This window comes from Tamandua tetradactyla, chromosome 13, assembly GCF_023851605.1.
Source record: "Tamandua tetradactyla isolate mTamTet1 chromosome 13, mTamTet1.pri, whole genome shotgun sequence".
In the NCBI taxonomy this organism is placed as follows: Eukaryota; Metazoa; Chordata; class Mammalia; order Pilosa; family Myrmecophagidae; genus Tamandua; species Tamandua tetradactyla.
This window is the reverse complement of record NC_135339.1, coordinates 27,376,173-27,402,036: the sequence shown is the minus strand read 5'-3', so window position 1 is coordinate 27,402,036 and position 25,864 is coordinate 27,376,173. Positions and strand designations below refer to the sequence as shown.

At 45.1% G+C, this 25,864-nt stretch overlaps 1 long non-coding RNA gene across 2 annotated transcripts; it reads left to right on the top strand.

The window, feature by feature from the left end:
• Positions 1-540: 540 nt before the first annotated feature.
• On the top strand, positions 541-25,180 carry LOC143653066 (uncharacterized). 2 transcript variants are annotated; one of them, XR_013161072.1, is made up of 4 exons: positions 541-865; positions 13,261-13,323; positions 13,890-14,033; positions 24,916-25,180. It is a non-coding gene; the product is annotated as an uncharacterized LOC143653066 (long non-coding RNA). The 2 variants fall into 2 exon arrangements; XR_013161071.1 differs by lacking the exon at positions 24,916-25,180 and having other exon boundaries at positions 588-865; positions 13,890-14,118.
• The last annotated feature ends 684 nt before the right edge of the window (positions 25,181-25,864 follow it).

Genomic DNA, 25,864 nt, shown 5'->3' with positions numbered 1-25,864 from the left:
CCCCAGAGGCAGGATTGCAGGGGTGGACAGCAGGACCTCCAGAGCTGGCCTGACCTGCTCAGAACCTCCTGCCTGTCCTGCTCACAGGACCTGTGGACTTCAGCGAGAATGCAAGGAGGATTCTAAGGCCACTCATAGCCCTACAGCAGCGGTGGGCTCAGCGTAAGCACTCAACAGCACTTATCACTGACATTACTAGCTTTAAGATTCTTGCCCAAAACTTCAAAACAAGCCCAAGAGATAAGCAGTAGAGTCGTGCCCATTTCAGGATTGAAGAAACTGAAGTTCAGAAAAGGTCATGAATACATCCCAGATCACAGGGTTAGAAATGGCAGTGCTGAGCCAGGCAGGCTGACCTCAGAGCCTTCTCTTTTAAGGTCCGTTTCATAAGACCTCCTGGCAGCCTCCATTGTGTAAGTGGAGAAACTGAGGAAACTGACTTAGATCAAAGACCAGGATGGCTGTTTCCTAGAACTCCTGAAGCCAGGTTCTAAGAGTTGGAGCAGAGCTGGAAGCAAGAAGGAAGGCAGAGGATGACTGATGGAAATATCAATAAAGAGTCTGGTGCTGGAATGTTGGAAGATTCTAGAATGGGGATAAGGAGCCAATGGACGCTTCTTGCCCCATCTCCTATCAAGGTGGGCCTTGGGTGTGAGGTTGGGGCTCTGCCCCCATGTCTTGGGCCAGCCATTGGAGCCTCCCCACATGATTTCCTGTCATTTGGTCTGAATCTGGCGGCACCCCACCATCTGGCCAATTCAAAAGAAAAGAGCCCAGAGAGCTCCATCAAACACTCAGGCGTTTTAGTTTTTAAAATAACAATCGGGAAGAACTTTTCATTCAAACCTGTCCGAAATCCAGTCAGGTAGGTTGAAAATGTGGGAGAGTCAGGCCGCATTCCTTCCAGTCAAGTTTAGTCAAAACTTCTGCAAAATCGATCACAAGCTTGGGCAATCCATCTCGGAGCCCTAGGAGTCTAGACAGAAGTTCAGGCAGGCTTCACGTCTAGGGAGGCGGTTCGGCCGAAATTTGGTGAGGTCTGTCCAAAATCCAACAAGGTTAATCCGAAGTTTGGATCAGTCCAAAATTCAGGGCTGCGAGGTGGGTTAGTTAAATGTTTATTCTGATCATTCTCACCGTCAACCAGTGCAGTTGGCATTGCAGGGGCCCAACCTCCAGCGTGGGACCCGGCTCGCGATGCACAGACAGAGAGGGCTGGCGGGGCGGGCAGGCGGCGGGGCCAGCGTGGAGAGTGGGGGGGGCACCGTGCCGGGGCTCCCGGAACGATGCCCGCCGGGAGCCGGCTGAGGACCCCGCAGGCTGGTCAGGAGTGGCGTGGCCGGATAAGCGCCGGGCTGCTGCCTTGAGGAGATGCCGAATGGCACTCTGGCGCCCCAGCACCTCGCCCAGCTGCCAGGCATTCCAAAGCCAGTGGTGCCGCCGCTGGGCAGCCAGCCAGCAAGTCCTCACCTAAAGGACAGCTGCCTGGTGAGCGCAGGGCCCCACCAGCCCCCGCACGGTGGCCTGAATGTTCTCCCACGCTGCATTCCGTCTCTGGCAGGCCTTGTGCAGGCGCAGCCAAGAGCTGGCCTGGCCCCAGGGCGTGGAGGTGTATTTGGGCTCTGACCCAGCGCCTCAAACAGGTTCCATATGCTCACCCCAGCTCCCCCCAGTCCCCTTCCCACCTTGACTGTTTCTGAGATTAAAACCCTTTCCTGGTTGTCGGCAAACAGTGGCGGGCAGGATGCTGTGGAATAGTCATCAAAGGACTGGCAAGATGGCAGGAGGGGACGGATCCCCTGGGCTGTGGGTGAGGGGGCGTGGAGGGGGCACATGGCCCAGGCATGGGGCACACCCCCAGAGGCCCTTCAGCCCAGCTGCAGCCTCTGGACTTCCTTGGCATCGGGACCCTAAGACTCAGGGTGGGAAAGCACAAGAGGGGCGTGATGAGGGCAAGGACAGGCGCAGCTGCAGTGGGAGGGGAGCTGGGAGGGCGCAGGGAGGCTGGTCCACACACGGAAGCCCACTCCCAGGAGGGTGCTTTCGGGCAGCCGGGAAGCCAGTGGGGATCCTTCCTGGACTCAGTGTTCACTCTTTGGTTGCAGGATGGTGGAGGGGGCGGGGAGTGTTGGGGTCCCGGACCCGAGTAACAGTTGGGGCTGGTAGTGGCAATGTTCTGGGAGCTCAAGAAAGCAAGGAACGAAGGATTTTAATAATTTAACAGCGAGCCCAGCTCCCCTGGCAGTACCAGCTGAAATTTAGCGTCGAGTTAGATTGCTCTCTACTCTTTCTCTGCTTTTTTCCCCTGAAGGCTTCCACTGACTGTGAAACCTGAAGGCGGACACATTCACACACACATACACCCCTCTCTGAGCAGCCAACACTTCCAAATGCCCAGGAAATGCACAAGCACATGCCCACCCTTGCTCCTTGCCTGCCCTCCCAGCCCTGCCCCACCCAGCCCTGCCCAGAGGCCCGGCCGGACGCAGAGGCACAGCTGATCTGCTTCTGAGCCCCTGGTGGAACCATGTCCTGGGGCTTCTGAACTCTTATCCCTCCTCCATCCTGTCACAGACCCATGCCCAGGAGCGGGCCCAGATGCCTGTGGGCATTTGAAAGGCTCTCGTTTGAGCGATCTTGGTTCACCACGCACCTCTCCACCAGCCCACCCTCCCGCCCTCCCCAGCCGTGCCTGCGGCCTGGCTCCGGAGCCCACCCTTCCCCTAGGAAGATCAAAGCAGGCTCTGTGTCTGTTCTCGGTGGTGAAAGCTGGCCGCCAGCCGCAGGTGGTGATTTGGAGTCTCTGCACTAGGGGAGTCTCGGAGCTCCCCGCCTTGGCCTGATTGGTTTCCATCCGAGGCCCAGAGATGGGAAGGAGCAGATCTGGGCACCCCTGGGGCTTCACCGGCAGCATCCTCATGGCAAAGGGATGGGGGTGGGTGAGGAGTCAGCTAAGCCAGAGCGTCCCTTCTCCTTCAGAACAAGCTTATGGGTGGAGGGAGAGGCAGTCCTTCTTGGAGATTGATGATTATGGCCTCATGGTCCTCTGGGTCCATGTGACATGCCAGGACACTGTGGTGTCTCCAAGGGGGCCAGGGAGACCCATAAGAGGCTGCAGGACAAACCAGGGCATAATGGCAGCAGGGACTGTAAGCATTTTGGAATCCTTGTGCAGGGAAAGGATGCTGGATAGAGGAGGCCCAGATATGCTCACTCCCATCTTCTCATCCTTCCCCCTTCCTCTTGCCCTCTCTTTAGCTATGGAAGGCCATGTCTGTGCTCAGGGAAAGAATATGAGATTATTTTGTCTCTCTTATGGAGGAAAGAGTAGCCATGGCCCCAAGAGTCCCAGCCCTTGGTGTGCATGTCTGTGTGTGTCTGTGTGTGTGTGTGTGTATGGTAGGGAGATTTGTGCAGCCAATCCAGCCCCCGCCACTGTCTCATAAAGCCCCTTCCAGCAGTCTACACTCCAGAGGCTCCAGGTGTAGGCCGGTCGGCAGCTGTGATCCCCCCAGTCCTCCTTCCATCTTTCCACATCTGGGCCCTGGTTTGTTCCGAGATGTCTTTCCCAGGACACCCCATCCTTCCAGCCCTGCTCTAGCTCTGCTGGGGGCTTTGGCTCCCTAACTCCTTCCTGCTATATCCCCTCTGCTAGTGTATCAAGCATAGTAATACCAGCAAAGGAGGTGGGCGCACTTGTTGGAGATGGCAATGATTATTTTCCCTCTGGGAGGTGACTCTGGGTTCTGCATTCACACCTCGGAGCCTTGTGCAATCAGACAGCGGCGCAGGACAGATGGCGAGTGGAAACAAAGGAGCCGTCTGACTTCAGAGCCTCCCAAGCCCCACATCTTAGAAGAAATGAGAGGGTGCAAGAGCTTAGTGGAAATGTGGGAGCAACATCGGAGGGAGAGCCGGTGTTGAGGAGGTACCTCCCCAGAGAACCCTGGGAGGCAGTGAGACCCCAGGGAGGGGAGGGCAGAAAGCTCGTGCAGTCTGGTGGCCTGGCTGCCTCCCCCTGCTCCGGGAGGCCTGGCCCGGAGACGCAGCTGCACAGCAGAGGCAGGATGAGGTCAGCTTGGAGGTGAGCTGAGAGCACTGAAGCCCGTGGTGCCGGGGGCTCTGCCGAAAGACCGTAGGGGAACCTGTGGGGCAGGAGCTTCAGGGACGTGCTGACTTCCCCAGCAGCTGGGGTTAAAGAAGCCCCCCATAATTCAGACTCCTCTTGGGGAACAGGGATTGTCCCCCATTCACTGAGGGCATGTCCACCACTGCCGCTGATGGGAGGCTCAAGCCAGAAATGAAGCTGTTATGGAAAGAGGATGATGCAGCCCGAAAAGCTGAGCTGCGGCCGAGCATGGCTCCTGCTGCGCTCACACTTGCTGGCAGGGCCTTGGTGTTGTCTCCTCGGACCCCTGCGGTTGGGTCCCCAGGGCAGGACCTGTGATTCCGCCCATCTTATGGATGAGGGACTGCACCATGCAGGCACTGAGCAGCCTGCCCAAAGCCGCAGAGTCAGTACCTGGAAGGGACCCAGAGGCAAACCCACCTCTGCTGACTCCCAAGTCCCTGCTCCTCCCACCCCCTGCCCTCTGGGTGGATTCCCTGGCCCACGCCACTTGGACACGAGGGGTATTTAAATATCTCGGCCGCTGGTGGTTGTTTACTCCTGCTGCAGCCCGTGTTACCTCTATGCTGTCTCGGGGTTTCAATTTTTGAGAAAGCCGACTCCCCACCCCCCACCCCATCCACCCTCCTTGCCTCATCCCAGGCTCAGGAACAAGGCCAGCCCCAGCTGTGGCTGGGAGGAACAGCCACTGTCCATGTTGTGACATCTCCTTACATTCTCCAACACAGTGCTGATTTCATCATAGCCCACAGTAGCCCTGGTGGGGAGGTGGGGGAATTGTGCCCATTTTCCAGGTGAAGGAAGACTGGAGGCTCAGGGTCGACCTGGGTCCCACTGAGGTGGGGAGGAGCTGGAACCCCGAGGCCAGTCCTTCTTTTCCCCCAAAACTTGTCTGAAGATAAGAATCACCTGGTGTGTTTATTCAATACTAATTCCTGGGTCCCAACTCAGGAATTTAAATCAGAATTTCAGAACACAGACCAGTCTCTTGCCTCTTCAGATAAAGTTCTCTTGCCAGTGATTTGCAAATTTATTTGATGCCTTGAAATCCCTTATTCCAAAAAAATCTTTATGCGGGAGAGAAAAACCAATGGAATAGATTAAAAGGCCTGCCCTGGTGGAAAGGGCTGGGGTCCTCAAAGCCCCCAAGTGTGCCTCAGGGCCCGGGTTAAAAGCCAGGAACCACACTCTCATTTCAATCCCTGCTCCCTGTGGGCCCAGGAATGTGTTAGCTTCTCAGTGCCTCAGTTTCTTCATCTGTGCAATGGGGAAAATGATATTCTCTCCCATAAGAGCACTGTGAGTGCCAAATGGGCGACTATCCAGGCAGCACGGAGAACAGCCCCTGGCATGTAAGGACATTCTCAGGCCATCCTGTCTTGGTGATTAGACCATGTCCATTCTGCATGTCTAAACTGCATGAGACCAGTTTGCCAACTTTGATGTCAGAGGTCGCCTCACTTAAAGAAATGATTGAACACCATCCTTCTACTGCATCAGAAAGGAAATCAGTCAAGGAGACTGTTAGATTTCATGGAACCGGTTTGGGGTGTTTTAAAAATACAGATCCGGTTGAGGTGCTGTTGCTCTGTGGAAGTGACCAGCCCCCGCTGTGGCGTGAGGAGATCTGCTTCAGAGGCCTCAGCCCAAGCTTCCGGGAGAAGTTCCCACGGAGGCAGACAGACATCAGACAGGGGGCCCCGCGACCGGTGTTTCCTTGACCCTCAGGTCCTCCTTGGAGTTGCCGGCGGGTCAGATCCTGGAAACTCTGAGCAGTTTCCCAGATGGAGCCTTTGAGCTCTGCTAATCTGTTCCTCCCTGTTTCCTCTGGGAGGTGGGTGGGGGATAGGTGGATAGATTATTCACTTCCGTCTCCCTTTCTCCCACAAAGGTCTTTTTAGATGAGGCAACTCTGTCTGCTCTGGGGCAGAAAGGGGTGATGGGAGGAGGACAAGGAAAATCATTTATTTCCAGGGTCTTCTGTCTTCTCGGAGGTCCCTTAGATGCAGGGAACATCCTGGGCCTAGGGGTGTTTCCAGGAGGGAGGCCGCTGGCTGCTATGAGGCCCTGGGGTTGGCTGGGGAGTCCTAGGGGCACTTGCCTGGCACACCTCTGGCATACCCTGGTGAAACTGTTAGGCTGACCATTAAAGTAGCCTGAAGCCAGGTAAGGGCTCCAGAGAGGAGGTGCATGACCTGATCATGTGATACCTCCCTGGTCAGTGGTTTCCAGTAGAGGCCTTCAGGATGGAATCCCTTTAGGATAGGGTCCTCCATCCTCCCCATGACCCTGTCCTCTCTGACCAGGCTGCACATCAGCCTTAACTTGTGATGGCCCCTTGTGCCCTAAACTCAGCTATCGGCTGTTCCTCGATGTTCCTTCTGTCTTAGGGCCTTTGCACATGCTTTCCACTCTTGTTCTTCTCCACCTTTGCACCTCTGCAACTCTTCATCCTGTACCTGTGTCACTCTTTCAGAAAAGTCTTCCTTGATCCCTACCCACTCCAGACTAGATTAGGACATTTGCTCTTCCCCTTTATTGCATACACTCAAACTCTTGGATTTCTCCTTCAGCCCACGTAGCACAATTGTAACTTTCTCCTTGTTTAACTACTTTAATGTCCATTGTTTCTTCTTTAAGAGGATGGTGGCCATGTCTGCCTGATTTACCCAGCCCAATGACAGGGTACAGTAGCTATTCTTAAATATTTGGAAAATGACCATTGGACTTGTGGCCTCTCTCATTCTATGGGTGCCTGGATAATGGTGGGAACTATAAGAGATAGAATGGCTTCAAATGTGGAAGGCCTTTGCAGGGGGCTTGGCCAAGAGCAAAATGAATGGGTAACTGAAAGGTGTGATGACTTCCTTATCCCTGGAGAAGTACAAGGAGAGGCTGAATGATGACTTGGCAGGGATGCTGGAGAAGGAATCTGAGCTTCTGGTTTGGAGTGAGCACAGATCTTACAATGATCTTCCCGAACATTTAAAGGTGTGACTCTAAGGTGGTGGTGATGGGATGGAGCCGACATGAACTAATTGCCTGCATAGAAGCCCCTCCTCTGTTGGACCTGGAAAGGCAGAAGAGCCTCTCCTTCTCTATTTTACCCTTTTCTGAGTCCCCGAATGAGGGCGTGGTGGGATTTTCTAAGGTCAGGGTGGCCAACCCCAGTGCCCACAGGGGTCAGGCTGGGAACATACATGTCGGAATAGGTATAAGGACAACAATGCAGAGTGCAGTGGCATTGATACCTGGTTATCAGAGATGTTACAGGAAGTATTGGGGGGCTGTTCTAGTTTGCTAGCTGCCAGAATGCAATATACCAGAGACGGGATAGCTTTTAAAAAAGGGGAATTTAATAAGTTGCTAGTTTACAGTTCTAAGGCCGAGAAAATGTGCCAATGAAAACAAGTCTATAGAAATTTCTAACCAAAGGCATCCAGGGAAAGATACCTTGGTTCAAGAAGCCCAGTGAAGTTCACGGGTTCTTTCTCAAGTGGAAGGGCACATGGTGAACACGGTCAGGGTTTCTCTCTCAGCTGGAAGGGTACGTGGTGAACATGGTGTCATCTGCTAGCTTTCTGTCCTAGCTTCTGGTTTCATGAAGCTCCCCGGGAGGTGTTTTCCTTTTTCATCTCCAAAGGTCACTGGCTCGTGGACTCTCTGCTTTGTGGTGCTGCTTTCTCTGAATCTCCTGTTCTCCAAAATGTTTCCTCTTTTATAGGACTCCAATAAACCAATCAAGACCCACCCAAATGGGTGGAGACATGTTGTCACCTAACCCAGTTTAACAACCACTCTTGACTAAATCACATCATCCAGGGAGATGATCTGATTACAGTTTCAAACATACAGTATTGAATAGGGATTATTCTACCTTTATGAAATGGGATTTTGATTAAAACATGGCTTTTCCAGGGGACATACATCCTTTCAAACCAGCACAGGGGCCAACGGAAGAGCAGCAGCTTCAGCCCCTGGAGGAATGGGAATCTAACACTGTCTAAATCCCATTTTTCAAGAGACGATGGAAATATGGATTTTTTAAAATGTGAAATCTACCATTTTTCAAGTGTTGGCAACTTGTGAGCCAGACAAAAAAACAACCGAGACTGCATTTGACCCTCTGGCCACTGTTTGAGATTCTAATTCTCTGATGTGAGGTCTCGGGGGACTGCCCTTGGTGCCAAGGTCAACTGACCTTCTATCCCAGCATTCCCAACCAGATTCTCCTGGGATGTCTGTGGGATCCTAGCCCATAGCTCTGTCTTCAGAGCCCCTGCCTCTCCTTTCTGCATACCCCTCTGCACTAGGTGCTGAGGTGCTCTGGCCAGATTCCCTCTTACAGAGCTGCTTGCCCATCCCCCCAGCTGCCAGGACTGTTAGTTGTTGATGGGTCACAGCTGCATGCCTCGCTGGGCTCTGCCTGGTCCACTTGGCGCTGCCTTGCTCTGAGCTACAGGACTTCTGTGGGGGTCCCAGCATCCAAAGACTGTCAAAGACAGGGATCTGGCTCAGTTGCAAGCACATTACAGATCAGCTCCTCCTTTGCCCAGCCTGTCTTCCACAGTTCCTTATAGTTGTATTTCCTGCAAATCCCCAACTCCACCAAATATTTTCCACAAATAGCTCTTTGGATCAGACTGTATATAGGGAATCCCATCTGTATTAGCTAGGGTTCTCTAGAGACACAGTCAGCAGGAGATATCTATAAATATAAAATTTATAAAAGCGTCTCACATAACTGTGGGGATGTAGAGTCCAAGGTCTTTAGGGCAGGCCACAAACTGGCAGCTCTGATGAAGGTCCTCAACACACTCTCAGGAGAGACTGGCTGGCTGAAGTAGGAAGAGTGACTGTCTCTTCTGAATCCTCCTTAAAGGCCTTCTTGTGATCAGATTAAGAATCACTCACTGCAGAAGACATGTGGACGCTGCCAACATGGTCATGATTTAAGTCCATGAAATGTCCTCATAGCCACAGACAGGCCAGTGCTTGCCCGACCAGCCAAGCAGGTACTGCCACCTGTCCAAGTTGACACATGAACCTGACCATGACAGTCCACCCCTTGCCAACTTGGCAGCTGTACACATCTCCTTAAACCAAACTTAATCTCTAAGTGGAAAACAGTAACAGACACATTTTTTCCTTGCTTGACAATACCCAACTGTCCCACATACAACCGGAAATGCATTAAATCTCTCCAGAATAGTGTGCAAGTCCTTGGGTAATATTCACTCTTAAACTTGATATCTTACAACTTAAATACTATAACATGAACAAAAACAGCTTCTGTCATATGATAAAGGAGATAAAATGAAGTGGAAAACGAAGATATTTTATTTATGTATAAATACAAAGATACTAATTACAAAGTAAGGAAGAAATATAACATTACAGTTCTCATTTCTGTAACTGACCACGTGGTCATAGTCATATTTATCACTACCTTCTTCCACTACCCATTCCATATTTCCTTTACCCTCAGCAAGCACTTCAGCTGGCCATGGTTCTTTGCCTGGTGGGGTGACCCAAACCTTCATTCCTGGAGTTTCAGAGCCATTGGCAGTCCTACCTGGATTGAGTTATTGCAATTTTCCATTGATTTTAATTCCAAGGCATGGTAGTACTAAAAGATGCCCTAGGGGATCTCCTATATTCCAAGAAAACTCTTCTTTACCTCCATTGTATATTTGCAGTCCTAGTTCCTCCTGATAGTCAGGGTCAGTCACCCCAGCCATTTTGGCTTGTTGATCCAGGGTTATGAGTAGCCCAAAGTAACCAGGTGGCAGTCTTAGATTCCAGTTCAATGGAATCATTGTTGCTTCTCCTGGTGGAAGCACTCCCCCTTCTGAAATTAAAACCTGTAGACCAGCAGAGTTCAAGGCAGCAGGGACAGGAAGCAAAATTTTTCCTAGTGTATCACTAGGGGTAATGGTGAATGGTGCCACTCCCATTTCCACCCCTTGGTTCCTGGACCCATGGATCCTGGCTATGGGAGAAACAGCACCACACAGCGGATGCTGATTCAGAGCATATACAGCTTCCTGGAGAACAATATCCCGGTCCTGCAAGGAATTGCCACCTAGTTGGCACTGTAATTGAGTTTTCAAAAGGCCATTCCACAGTTCTATCAATCCAGCTGCCTCTGGATGATGGGGAACACAGAGAATTCCATGAGCATGTGCTCATTCGCGCACTTCATTTTCTGTGAAGTGTGTCCCTTGATCAGAAGCAATGCTGTGTGGAATACCGTGACGATGGATAAGGCATTCTGTAAGTTTTGGCATTAGTAACTTTCTGCAAGTTAAGGCGTTCTGATGGTAGTTTTGGCAGAAGCATTGCGTGCAGGGAAAGCAAACCCATATCCAGAGTATGTGTCTATTCCAGTTAGAACAAATCACTGCCCCTTCCATGGTCAAGGGTAATCAACCTGCCACCATGTAGTCAGCTGACCACCTCAGGGAATGGTGCCATATTGGGGGTTGAGTGTGGGTCTCTGCTGCTGGCAGACTGGGCACTCAGCAGTGACTGTAGCCAGGTCAGCCTTGGCGAGTGGAAGTCCATGTTCCAGGACTTCCATAACCTCCATCCCTATCACCATGACCACTTTGTTCAAAGCCCATTGGATAATGGCAGGAGTTGCTGGGGAAAGAGGCTGACTGGTATCCACAGAACGGGTCATCTTATCCACTTGGTTATTAAAACCTTCCTCTGCTGAAGTCACCTTCTAGTGTGCATTCACATGGGACACAAATATCTTCATGTTTTTAGCCCACTCAGAAAGGTCTATCCATATATCACTTCCCCAGACTTCTTTGACACCAATTTTCCAATCATGCTCTTTCCAAGTCCCTGACCATCCAGCCAAACCATTAGCAACAGCCCATGAGTCAGTATACAAACACCTCTGGCCAGTTCTCCTTCCAAGCAAAATGAACAACCAGGTGTACTGCTCGAAGTTCTACCCACCAGGAGGATTTCCCCTCACCACTGTCCTTCAGGGACACCCCAGAAAGGGGTTGTAGTGCCCAATTGTCCACTTTTGGGTGGTACCTGCATATCGTGCTGAACCATCTGTAAACAAGCCTGAGTTTTCTCTTCCTCAGTCAATTCACTGTAAGAAACTCCCCAAGAGGCAATAGCTCTAGTCTGGGAAGGAGAAGGTAATGTGGCAGGAGTGCAGACCATGGGCATTTGGGCCACTTCTTCATGTAACTTTCTTGTGCCTTCAGGACCTGCTCTGGCCCTATCTCGTATATACCATTTCCATTTTATGATAGAGTGCTGCTGCACACGTCCAACTTTACGGCTTGGTGGGTCAGACAACACCAGCTCATGATAGGCAACACTTGGTGGCCCATGGTTAAGTGTTCAGTCTCTACTAAGGCCCAGTAGGGGCCAAAAACTGTTTCTCAAAAGGAGCATAGTTATCTGCAGCAGATGGTAAGGCTTTGCTCCAAAATCCTAAGGGTCTGCATTGTGATTCTCCTATAGGGACCTGCCAAAGGCTCCAGACAGCATCTCTATTTGCCACTGACACTTCCAGCACCATTGGATCTGCTGGATCATATGGTCCAAGTGGCAGAGCAGCTTGTACAGCAGCCTGGACCTGTCACAGAGCCTCCTCTTGTTCAGGTCCCCACTCAAAATTAACTGCTTTTCTGGTCACTTGATAAATGGGCCAAAATAGCACACCCAAATGAGGAATATGTTGTTGCCAAAATTCAAAGAAACCCACCGGACACAACCACCTGGCCAAGTTGACACATGAACCTGACCATGACACCATCTGAGACACCCACTACACAACCCCCTTAGAGATCCCTCTCCCTCTCTCTCTATTTCTTCTTTATCAAAATTTTTCTCAGGAAAGCTCCGATCGATAACCTCATATATGCAGATACTGTGATGGTTCAAAGCTGTCTATCCCCAGAAAAGATCACATTCTTAAAACTAGTCCATTCCTATGCCTGTAGACCTGTTGTAGGTGGGACCTTTCGATCAGGTTGTTACAGTTGAGTCATGCCCCAGGTGGGTTTTAATCCTCCTACTGGAGTCCTTAATAAGAGGTGAAATTCAGAGAAGCACACTGAGAGGCTGAAGGAAAAGGACACACAGAAAACAGAGAAACCACAGAAACAGAGAGGAAGCCACTGAAGCCAGAAGCTGAAAGCAATGAAACCAGGAGAGAAGGACCAGCAGACGTCACCATGTGCCTTGCCATGTTGTCTCCTGGATGAAGTCTGACCCAGAAAGTTGCTCATGAAAACACTAACTTCTGTCTTTGCTTAAGTTGTGCTTATTTTCAGAAAAAATGCAACTGCAAACACCTGCAAAGAAGTTAAGCTGTTACAACTGTAGCTTCTGCAGTCATTGCCCTCTCACTCCATGGGCACTTAGTAGCTGATGAAATAGCAAGAGCCCATTTTGATATTAACCTCAGTTTCCTGCCTCACCACAGTCGGGAAGTCCCCTTCCAGGGGCAGGAACACTAAGCCCCTAACCTTGACCTGGCCTCACTTCTGGTCACTGTAATAATAAATTCTCCACCTTGGGGCAGGATTTAGATGCCATTTTCTGAACATGCAATATATGTAGAAGTATGTTGTAGCATGGACAGGGACTATGCATGTTCAAAACCAATTCTTTGAAAAACCCCTTGATTTCTCTGGAAATCTCCTCACCCACTTGCCCCAATCACATGCATGCACATCCCTTGATTTCACTCACCTTCCTTTGGGGAGAAGTTGCCTTTAGGACACAAGTCCACCCTTCTTCATTCTTCGGCCAAAGAATAAAGTGCTTCTTTGCTTTACTGAAGCTGGGTTTGTTCTATGGGTACAAGCAGCAAGGAGATCCATTTTAGAGGGTCCAGCCCCATAGAGGGGGCTGGTAGCAATGTGACAGAGGAGCCCCAGATTGCCAGCAGCCTTTCGTGGGGAAGAAGGTATCGTCCTATTGATGCCTTGATTTGGACATTTTCACAGCCTCAGAACTGCAAACTTGTGAGCTAATAAATCCCCACTGTTGAAAGCCAGTCCACTTCTGGGATATTGCATTTCAGTAACTTTAGCAAACTAAAACAGATACCAATGATTGAAAATAGCCCAACGGGTTTCTTTTCCCAGAGTTATCTGCTGTTTGTGAGAATCTTACATCAAAGGGAGGATGAAGTTTCAGGAATCAGCAAGGTGGGTAATGAGATAAGATTGGGGCACTTCTGATTTATCAGCAAAGCAGGAACTGCAGTATGCCAGTGACCTCGAGTATGGCAGGGTAATCCCAAGGCTCTGCAAATGCTGGCTGGGGAGGCGGCACTCGTGAGAGCCAGAGGGCTCTGAGGAAGGGGATCTGAGCGAAGGAAGCAGCAGGGTGTGTTTCAAAGAGGCCGGGTGAGCTGGATGCCGACTTTTCTTTGCGGCTCATTTTCTTCGACTAGGAAATGATGAACTGTCTCTGCATATGAGCTCAATTATAAAGAAGAGATACATGTTTATTTACATAGACCAAAAAGCTAGAACAGGTGTCCACAGACTTTCTCTGATCGTAACACCCTCAGTGCCAGTAATTTTATTGTGGTCCCCTGAGGCCAAAAGAAATACCGAAGAGTTCTATTTATTAAGTAGTTAGGCCTAATTAACTCAATGTGTATTTATATCCTAGCAACTTGGGAGCCATCTGAAAAAGACCATGTAAATGGATAGGAAAAATAATATTGTAGTTTCATTCTTAAACAGCCACAATTATTTGTTAACAGGACTTTTGTGTTGAACACGGTACAACGTCTTGAACCTTGGGGTCCCACAGGACACCTGGACCCCACTGGGCACCTGTTCCATGATGATTTCCACGCGGTCTTGGCTTTTTATCACAGCAGCCACCAATGAATCACTTCATGAAGGTCTGAAAGGAATGTAGTGGGGTCTAATGTGGAAACTGTGTAGCCTTTGACAGCTGTCACTGTTTCCCTTGAAATTTAAAATACCCTGCATTGTCATTGTGAGTTTGCCTTGGGGCCTGGGGTGGGGAGGGTGTGGGTCTCAGTGTATGCTTGGGAGCCTTAGAATATTATCAATCATTGTTATCTACAGGGAGAGAAATTTTGGATAATTCTTACTTCTTTTTGCTTTTTCCATATGCCTTTTATAATGAGCATATAACACTTAAAAGAGATCAGAGGGGAAAAGATAACATGTGTATATTCTAAAATTTCAAACTCCTCAAGGAAGTTGGGTGAAATGATAGAAGAGAAGACACTATAAGCTGGGAAGCTATAAGCTCCACCCTGTCCAGCCGTCTCTCCCACACACCCCTGCTTCCTAGAAAAACACCCCAGCACCAGAGAGTTCCCACACTAAAGGAAGGTCCCATCCTGCTCACTATTGCTATAGATGGGAAAACTGTCTCTGGGACTCCTCCCGACAGATAATACTGTCAGGAAGGCTTCTTTCCAGGTAAGAGGTCTATGGAGGGAGCAGAAGACCAGCAGTTTGTTTTAAATCTCTTTGCAAAGACTCAAACTCAATGTTTCTCCTACTAAGGCTATTCCTGTCCTTTCAGGAAGATGGATTTGATTTCCTGCTGCCCCAGGTGCCCCAGTAAATGTAAAGAAAGAGGGAGTTGTGCTTCTGTACTAGTTATGTGTGTGCCTGTTTAAGAATATGGGGTGACTGAGCCATGCTTTCCTTTGCCGGACCTCCGAGGGACCATTTGTGCTGGTCCCATTTTACAGATGAGAATATATGCAGTTCAGAGGGGCTCTGGGAATAGCTAGAAGGCAATCTAGCTCAGGGACTGAACACCCAGTCTGAGGCCAGTAAAGGAGAAACAAAGAAAAAGATTAAGGTCTTTGCACCAGCCCAGCTGCTTGTTGAATCTACTTCCTTTCCAGTCTGGGGCAGCTTCCCTTCCCCACCCCCACTATACAGCTATCCCTGGGAAGGCCAGGACTCCTGACCTGGCTTGGGGGGGAACTGGAAAGCATCGTATTCCCACCTACGAGAAGCAGGGGCCAGAGGTGGAAAATCACCTGACAGGGTGCTGGGAAATGTGGGTTGAGTCCTAGCTTGGAAAAATGAAGTCATTGTTCTAGGTTAGTGATTTTCAATCTTTTCACAGCAAGGAATCCTGTTCTAGTTTGCTAGCTGCTGGAATGCAACACACCAGAGACAGATTGGCTTTTAATAAAAGGGGATTTATTTTGTTAGTTCTTCAGAGGAAAGGCAGCTAACTTTCAACTGAGGTTCTTTCTTACATGGGAAGGCACAGGGTGATCTCTGCTGGCCTTCTCTCCAGGCCTCTGGGTTCCAAAAACTTTCCCCGGGGAGATTTCTTTCTGCATCTCCAAAGGCCTGGGCTGAGCTGCAAGTGCTGAGATGAGGTATGCTGAGCTGCTTGGGCTGTGCTACGTTGGGCTCTCCCATTTAAGCACCAGCCAATTAAATCAAACATCATTCATTGCAGCAGGCACGCCTCCTAGCCAACTGCAGATGTAATGAGCAACAGATGAACTTCACATACCATTGGCTCATGTCCACAGCAATGGAACTAGGCACCTTCACCTGGCCAAGTTGATACCTGAACCTAACTACCACAAATCCTTTTCATTAATTATGCTTTCAATACAGCACATTACTGACAAATTTTGTTGAAAAATAAATTTGCTTTTCCCAAGTAATAATCATAATGTAGTGGTTCAGAGTGTAGGCTCTGGAGCCAGACCACCTGGCTTTGAATTCTGACTCTGCCTCTTCCTATGTGTCATTGCGTGAGTCAGTTAACCTCTCGGTGTATCAGATTCAGGATCTGTAACACAGAGATCACTTGGGTTCTCAGATCTCAGACTCATGTGGCAAGTACAGTAGCAGGCTGAGTCTCATTTAATTCTAACCATAGTGGTTCTCAAATTTTTTAGTCTCAGGACCCCTTTACCTTCTCAAAAATGAGAACAAATATAAAAACAATTTTTTATCAATTTTTATCATATTAGAAATTAAAACTAAGATATTTAAAAAACATTTTATTAATCAATTAAAAATAATAATGACAAGAGGCTACTTTGGACGTCACTCTTACACAAACTTCAGTGACATCGCTACCTACCATAACTTGTCAAACCAAAACCAAAACCATTTCAGCCAATTCTAAAGAACACCTAGGGCAATATATAAGATTCTACAAAGGTTCCAGGCACTAGGGTAACTTTCCAGAAACCTACAACCTTCAGATGGGTCCCTGGACCAGATAAGTCCTGAAACCTAGAGGGTCCAGCCTCTCCAGAACATCAGCTAGTTCCATCTCCATACCTCTTAAAATTGACAGCTCTTCCAACATAAAAAAGTTAGAATTGGCATAGTCCAAATACCCCAAAAGAGTGGGAGAAAGATCAAAGGTGATGGTAGAGTTATACATAGAAGGTAGGGTTTAACAAATGAGTATGAGTGCTGAATCATTATATTAATATTTCTTTTAGTCTCCAGTATCTTAGAGGAGATAGAAGTAAAAACCTAAAATTGTGGAATTGTAAAATAAATAAATAAATAAAAAGTGTTTATTACAATTTAATATAAAATATTTTATGAAATATCAGTATTTTTCAAAACAAACATTTAGTGGGAAGACAAGCATTGTTTTATATTTGGGCAAGCCTCTCTTATGTCTGGCTTAATAGAATACCTGTTTCTGCATCGATCTGTTCCCATCTGTTATTTTTGGTTAAAGAATATAAAGAAAATCTGGTCTCATACAGATATACAGATATGTGGTTGAAAAAGGAAAGATCTTATGGACGCCCCAAAAGGTCTTGGGGATCCCAGAAGCCCTTCGACCATACATTGACAACCACTATTTAAATAACCAGGGCAAGCTTTGTTCACCATCATGTTACAGCTCAGGCAACTGCAGGGCCCTAAAGGGATCGCAAACAGAATTAAGGCACAACTACAATGTGGGCATTCTCACTCGTACCACACAGCTCTTTCCACTCTCCAAGGGTAAGAGATCCAGGATGAGACTGAAGACAGCCTCCTGAGAAGTTCCTTTAATGAAGGTCTGTTAGTGGAAAACTCAGTTTTCACTTACCTGAAAATGATTTTCTTTAACTCTTGTCTTGAAAGATAGTTTTGCTGCAAATAAAATGAAGCTGATGGTTAAATTTTTTTCTCAATTCTTTGGAGGTATTTTCCCACAATCTTGTTTTCATCTGTAACTGACATCAACTATCAGTCTAATTTCTTTTTTTTTTTTCTTCATAGGTGAGTGTTATTTTTTTCCTAGCTGCTTTTATGGTCTTCTCTCATGTTTGGTGGTCTAAAGTTTCTCTTCAATGTGACTTGATGTGGATTTATTTTTATTGATCTTATTGGATGTATGTTGGGCTTCCTGTATTTATGGATCTGTACTTTAAGTCAGTTGTGAAAAATTCTCAAGTATTCTTTCTTCAAATATCCCCTCTCTTCTATTCTGTGTGTTCCTTCCAAGATTCTGATTTCACCTGTTACACCTTCTCATACTATTGTACAAATCTCTGAACCTTACTCTATCTCCTTCTTCCTCCTCTCCTCTCCTCTCCAAATCTCCCCTCCCCTCCCCTCCCTTCCCCTCCCTTCCCCTCTCCTCTCCTTTCCCTCTCCCTCTCTGTCTCCATCTCTTTCTCTGTCTTTTTCCTGCATTCAGGCTAATTTCTTTAGATCTATCTTCTAATTAATGAATTCTCTTTTCAATTTTGTCTAATTTGAGACTTAGCCCATTGTGCCAGTTTGAAACTGTTGTGTACCCCAGAAAAGCCTCATTTAATGTTGCTGGGTGGGATCTTTTTGATTAAGTTGTTTCCATGGAGATGTGACAATTGGGTGGGACCTTTTGGTTAGGTGGTTTCCAAAGAGAGGTGTCTCCATCTATTCAGGATGGGTCACTTCCTAGCATCCTTTAAGAGGGAACCATTTTTGAGAAAGCGTCTGAGCCCACATAGCCAGAAACCTTTGGAGATGCAGAAGGAAAACACCCCAGGGACTCCTTATGAAATGAGAAGCCAGGAGAGAAAACTAGCAGATGTCACCATGTGCCTTCCCAGCTAACAGAGGTGTCAGAAGCCAAAGACCCCAGCAGATGCCAGTCACATGACTTCTCAGCTGACAGAGGTGTTCCAGACAGCTTCAGCATTTCTTGGGTGAAAGTAATCTCTTGTTGGTGCCTTAACTTCAACATGTTCATGGCCTTAGAACTGTAAACTTGCAACTTGATAAATTCCCTTTTTAAAAGTCGTTCCATTTCTGGTATATTTCATTCCAACAACTTTGGCAAACTAAAACACCCATATACATTTTTTTTTTTATAAAGCTCTTAACTTTAGAAAGCATTTTGTTGTTGCCTTTTTTGTTTGTTTTGTTTTTTTAATTTTTTTTATTAATCAAAAAAAAGAAAAGAAATTAACACAACATTTAGAAATCATTCCATTCTACACATGCACTCAGTAATTCTTAGTATCATCACATAGATGTATGATCATCATTTCTTAGTACATTTGCATCGATTTAGGAAAAGAACTAGCAAAACAACAGAAAAAGATATAGAATGTTAATATAGAGAAGAGAATTAAAATAATAATACTAATAAAAAAATATATATAAAAAGGAAAAAGAAAAAAACAAAAACAAAAGATACAAACAAACAAACAAAAAACTATATTTCAGGTGCAGCTTCATTCAGTGTTCCAACATAGTTACATTACACTTAGGTATTATTGTGCTGTCCATTTTTGAGTTTTTGTATCTAGTCCTGTTGCACAGTCTGTATCCCTTCAGCTCCAATTACCCATTATCTTACCCTGTTTCTAACTCCTGCTGGTCTCTGTTACCAATGATATATTCCAAGCTGATTCTCGAATGTCGGTTCACATCAGTGGGACCATACAGTATTTGTCCTTTAGTTTTTGGCTAGACTCACTCAGCATAATGTTCTCTAGGTCCATCCATGTTATTACATGCTTCATAAGTTTAGTCTGTCTTAAAGCTGCATAATATTCCATTGTAGGTATGCGCCACAGTTTGTTTAGCCACTCGTCTATTGATGGACATTTTGGCTGTTCCATCTCTTTGCAATTGTAGATAATGCTGCTATAAACACTGGTGTGCAAATGTCCATCTGTGTCTTTGCCCTTAAGTCCTTTGAGTAGATACCTAGCAGTGGTATTGCTGGGTCGTAATCCATTCTGCCAGTCTATGTCTTTTGATTGGGAAATTCAGTCCATTACCTTTTAGTGTTATTACTGTTTGGATAATATTTTCCTCTACCATTTTGCCTTTTGTATTATATATATCATATCTGACTTTCCTTCTTTCTACACTCTTCTCCATACCTCTCTCTTCTGTCTTTTCGTATCTGACTCTAGTGCTCCCTTTAGTATTTCTTGCAGAGCTGGTCTCTTGGTCACAGATTCTCTCAGTGACTTTTTGTCTATAAATGTTTTAATTTCTCCTTCATTTTTGAAGGACAATTTTGCTGGATATAGAAGTCTTGGTTGGCAGTTTTTCTCTTTTAGTAATTTAAATATATCATCCCACTGTCTTCTAGCTTCCATGGTTTCTGCTGAGAAATCTACACATAGTCTTATTGGGTTTCCCTTGTATGTGACAGATTGTTTTTCTCTTGCTGCTTTCAAGATCCTCTCTTTCTCTTTGACCTCTGACATTCTAACTAGTAAGTGTCTTGGAGAACGCCTATTTGGGTCTATTCTCTTTGGGGTGCGCTGCACTTCTTAGATCTGTAAATTTAGGTCTTTCATAAGAGTTGGGAAATTTTCAGTGATAATTTCTTCCATTAGTTTTTCTCCTCCTTTTCCCTTCTCTTCTCCTTCTGGGACACCCACAACACGTATATTTGTGCGCTTCATATTGTCATTCAGTTCCCTGATCCCCTGCTCAAGTTTTTCCATTCTTTTCCCTATAGTTTCTGTTTCTTTTTGGAATTCAGATGTTCCATCCTCCAGTTCACTAATTGTAGCTTCTGTCTCTTTAGATCTACCATTGTAGGTATCCATTGTTTTTTCCATTTTTTCTTCTTTGTCCTTCACTCCCATAAGTTCTGTGATTTGTTTTTTCAAGATTTTCTATTTCTTCTTTTTGTTCAGCCCATGTCTTCTTCATGTCCTCCCTCAATTTATTGATTTGGTTTTTGAAGAGTTTTTCCATTTCTGTTCGTATATTCAGCATTAGTTGTCTCAGCTCCTGTATCTCATTTGAACTATTGGTTTGTTCCTTTGACTGGGCCATATCTTCAATTTTCCGAGCGTCATCCATTATTTTCTGCTGGTGTCTGGGCATTTGATCAGATTTCCCTGGGTGTGGGACCCGGCTGATTGAAAGGTTTTTCTGTGTAATCTCTGGGCTCTGTTTTTCTTTTCCTGCCCAGTAGGTGGCGCTCATGGCGCTCGTCTGTCTGCGGGTCCCACCAGTAAAAGATGCTGTGGCTCCTTTAACTTGCCAATCCAAATCTCGCAGTCGGCCTGGGAAACCGCACGCGTGGAGGGGTGGGTCGCTGGCCGCCGCGGCTTGGGGAAGTGCCGGTCCAAATTGCCCAGCTGGCCCGAGACACCAAGCGTGGTGGGAGAGCCCCGCTATCCAACGTTCCCAGTCGGACCGGGAAGCCACGTGTGTGGAAGGGACCCCAGTCGCCAGCCACCCCGGCCGGGAAAACGCGCGTCCCTCGGGTATCTCACCGCAGCGGATTCTCCCTGCCCGTTCAGCCGTTCCAGAATGGGGTACGCTGTCTTTTTGGTCTCTGTCGTGGCTCTGGGAGCTGTTTCGTATTGTTTCTGTTTCTTTAGTTGCTTTTCTGGAGGAGGAACTAAGACCCGCGCGTCTTACTAAGCCGCCATCTTCTCTGGAAGTCCTACATTTTTTTAAAAATAATGAAGAAGCTATTGCAATTTTGAGTTGGAAATTCTTTGTTTTGCAGGACTGTTCCACAAATTACAGGACTTTTGCATCTTTTGGTTCCCCCCACTAAATGTCCCATTCAAAAAACAGTTCCCATACATTTCCAAAGAACACCCAGTGGAGGGAGAAGAGGAAGTTCCAGTCTTGGTTGTTGACAGTTTGGGGGAATATAAACATTAAATTCAAAACAGTGCGAATCAAGATGAGATTTTTAGTACATGACATATGCAAGATTATATGCCCCATATGAATGCAAGTAACTTGAACTATCAAGATAAATAAGTAGATTTTAAAAAATCCTAAAACATTATTGGGAGTCCACTGTATAAAAGGCACAAGAGTTAAAATATAACCTTTAATTAAAGAGTTTAAGATTTATTTGGGAAAACAATATACAAATCTGAAGATTTGGAAAACATAAGATTAAAGGACAATTTGAGGTATATGTGGAGTGTTTGCCACAAGCACTTAACTCAGGGTGAAGGAACAGTAGATTTCTTAATTTAATTAAAGTACAAGCGGCTGACTATTTCTCCATCTCTTACAATGGGATCTGATAGAGAACACTGGGAATATATGTGGAAAGATCAGCACTTTGGCCTGGACATGGACTATCTGGCATAACTTCATGCTGATATTGCATTTGTATATGTAGTTAAGAGCAATAACTAATTGCTACCAACTTTGTTTTAAATACTTTTTAGACTTGCAGAAGAGTTGCATAGAAGTACAGATTCCTCTAATATTATTATCTTACATGGCCATGGACCAATGATCGAAACAAAGAAATTAACAATTTCTTAGTACAGTGCTACTAACTAAACTACAGATTTTACTTGGATTTTCTCCATTTTCTTGTACAATACTACTAACTAAACTACAGATTTTATTTGGATTTCCTCCATTTTCCCCACTTAATGTCTTTTGTCCATTCAGGCATCCAGTCAATGATACCACATTGCCTTTCATTGACATGTTTCTTTAGTTCCCTTATCTGTGACAGTTCTTTAGTCTTTCCTGGTCATTCATGGTCTTGAGACTTTTGAGGAATACTGGCTAGCCATGTTGTGTAATGTTCTTCAATTTGGGTTGGTCTGTCTCATGATTAGACTGGAGTTATGGATTTGGGGAGATGAATACCACAGAGGTAATATGTCCTTCTCACCATGTCCTACCAGGGAGTATATAGTATCAATATATTTTATTACAAATGATGCAAATCTTGTTCCCTTGGTCAAGGTAGTGCCCTCCAGGTTTCTCCACTGTGAATGTTACTATTTTCTCTTTTCCCAGCATTCGTTATTAGTTAGCCGTAAGTCTAGCCTGCATTCAAGGGGAGGGGAATCAAGCTCTCCTCTTGGAGAGAGGAGTACCAAAGAAGTTGTGGACATATGTTAAAACCTTCACTATAGTTAATACATATTTTGGGGGAGATACCTAAGGCTATGCATATGCTCTGTTCCTCCTTGTAGTTTTGAATGTTCATTTGAGCATTCTTCATGGATCTTGCCTGCAGCCATTATTACTGTGATGTTCTAATGGTGATTTTCTATTTCCCTCCTCCCCCCCTCATTTATTAGTTAGAATTCTTCTTCAATCACTTAGTTATATCAGTATGGATTCGTGGATATTTACTTTGTTGCTTAAATCATTACAACTTTGAACTTTGGGAGCTCTTTCAGGTTGGTTTCTATGCGTTTAGACTTTTTTCTTTTAGACACTGCCTTACTTTCTGGCATCAAACAATCCTCCAGGATCATCTTTTATATATCTCTGTCCTAGACATTGAATCAGGCATTTTGCCCAGGAGCCCTGGTTCCTTTTATTGGACAATGATATTTAGAAACCAAAATCTGGACACTAAGTGTGGTCATTGTTACTGGGGTGTCCATTCCTGCTTCTAGGTCCCCTCAGTAAGCAGTGCTAGAGCATGTATTTGTGTATACTAACCCACATATTCACACCTCTGAGTTTCTGTATTTACCTATCTATCTTTGTATATGTTTTAAAATCAATGTTTCTATTGATCTTTTGGATTCAATTCCAACACTGCAGGTTCTATACACTGAGCTTTGAATTTGGACAATTGTTTTATTTTTTGTTTGTTTGTTTCTGAAAGCTCAATTTGGTTGGTCTGAAAATCTGTCTAACACCCACTTCATTTGTTGAATTTTGGCAAATGCGTATACTCACATGTAACTTCCACCACAAGATAGAGAACATTTTCATTTCCCCAAAAGTTTCTTTTATGCCATTTTTCCATAAATCCCCAACCCAGCCCCAGACAACCATTGATTCTGCCTTCTCTTACTATAGATTAGTGTTTTCTAGTGTTTCATAAAAATAGGAATTATACAGTGTGTATTTTACATCTGAATTCTTTTTCTTAGTGAATTGATATGAGATTCATCATGCTTATATGTATGAGTACTTTGTTCCTTTTTATTGATGAATAGTGTCCCATAGTATGGATATACCATGGTTTATTTATGCATTATCTTTTTGTGGACGTATGAGTTATATATAGGTTTGAGCTATTCTGAAATAAGTTTTTTTCCTGAACATTCATGTCTTCAGGTGGATGCATGTTTCATTTCTCTTGGTAAATACCTAGCAGTGGAATGAGTGGATTGTATGGTATGTATAACCTTTAAGAAATTGCCAAGTTAAATTTCCACAGTGGTTATAGTATTTTACATTCCTCCAGCAATTTATGAGAGTTCCAGTTCCTTCGCATCCTTATCAACACTTGCTATTGTCAATCTTTTTAAGACCATTTTTTTAAGGTGTTTAGATTCATTTTTCTCTGGAAAACAGGAAAGCTATGATTTCAGGTCATAATGAGAATATGATGGAATTGGTTACATCACACTATTGCCCTGCTGCTGCCCCTCCATTCCTCATGCCCACCTTACAGTCCCATTTTGTGCCTGGAAAACTGTAGATACTGTGAAAAAAAACCTCCTGTCAAACAATCACATAGCCTGGCACCAATACTGCAGTAACTCTACGCATTCAATTTTGACTCCAACTACCTGCAGTCAGGCCGGACTTCATAGGCTCAGGCTGTCCTCTATACGACTGTCCTATAGGCAACACTCACAAGTTAGGGAACTCACTGCAGTTTTAATTCACATTTCTCTGGTGTGAATTAATAAATTAAGCATCTTTCCATTTGCTTATTTCATTGTTTCTTTTCTTTGGCAAAAGGTCTATTCAGTTTTTTGTTTTGTTTTGTTTTGTTAAGTGTCTGGTCTGGGAATCGAACCTGGGTCTCCCACATGGAAGGTGAGCATTCTACCACCTGTTCAGTTGTTTTACCCATATTTTATTCAGTTTCTTATTCTGAGTTTTGAGAGTTCTTCATGTATTCTTGGTGCAAGTCTTTGTTAGATACATGTATTATGATAGAGTTAGATACATGTATTGCAAATATTTTTTCCAGTCTGTGGCTTGCCTTCAATTTCTTCTGTTGTCTTTGAAAGAGCAAAAAACTTCAATTTATAACTTTTTGCTTTTATAGTTCATGTTTTTTTGTGCCCTTCTTTAAGGTCATAAAGACCATCTCCTATATAGTCTTCTAGAAATTTTATAGTTTCAGTTTTTACATTTGTATCTTTGTCCATCTTGAGTATTTTTAGGTATTATGTGAGGTATAGCATTGGGTTTTTTTAATTTTTTACATATGGCTATCCTATTGTTCCAGCATCGTTTGTTGAAAAGACCGTATTTTTCACATTAATGTATCTGTGATGGTTCAGTTTATACGTCAACTTTGCTAGGATATGGTGTGCAATTGTTTGGTCAAGCCAGCACTGACCTGATTGTTACTGTGATAATATTTTGTAGATTTAAATCATCAGTCAGTTGATCACATCTATGGCTGATTACATCTACAATCAACCAAGGAAATTGCCTCAAGCGTTGAGAGAAGCCTCAGCCAATCAGTTGGAAGTCCATAAAAGGAGATCTGCTGATTTCAGCAGTCAGAAGGAAGAATTTCTGTCTACTACAGCCAGTCAGCTTCTCCTGGGGAATTCACTGAAATTTTCATTAGAGTTCTCAACTTGCAGCCTGCTCTGCAGAATTTGGACTTGCTAATACCCACAGTTGTGTGAGCCAATTTCTAGAATAAATTGCATAATATTTACATTATAGATACATGTATTTATATTTCTTATTGCCTCTGTTTCCCTGGAGAATCTTGACTAATGCAGTACCTTAGCATCTTTGTCAAATCAATTTACTGCCATAAATTTGTGGATTTATTTCTGGGCTCTCTGTATTCTGTTCTATCGCTCTATAAATATGTCTATCCTTATGCTAATATTATATAGTTTTGATTACTATCACTCTATAAGTATTGAATTCAGGTGTGTAAACCGCCAACATTGCTCTTTTTTTTGCAAAATTACCTTGGTTATTCTAGGTTCTTTGCATTTCTGAGTGAATTTTAGAATCAGCTTGGTAATTTCTACCCACCTCCCAAAAAAAAACCAAAAGCTATCCTGCTAGGATTTTATTAGAATGGCATTGAATCTATAGACCAATTTGTGCATAATATCAGATTAACAACCCTGTCTTCTGATCTGTAATCATGTTTATCCTCCATATAGTCCCTATTTGTCTGATAGTTCTCGGTGTATAGGTCTTGGCCATATTTCATTACTTTTTTCCTAAGTATTTTTGCATACCATTGTAAATGGTGTTTTATACTTCAATTCCCAGTTGCTTATATTAGTGTTTATAATACAATTGATTTTTTAATAATTTGATCTTGCTCACCTCACTTATTAGT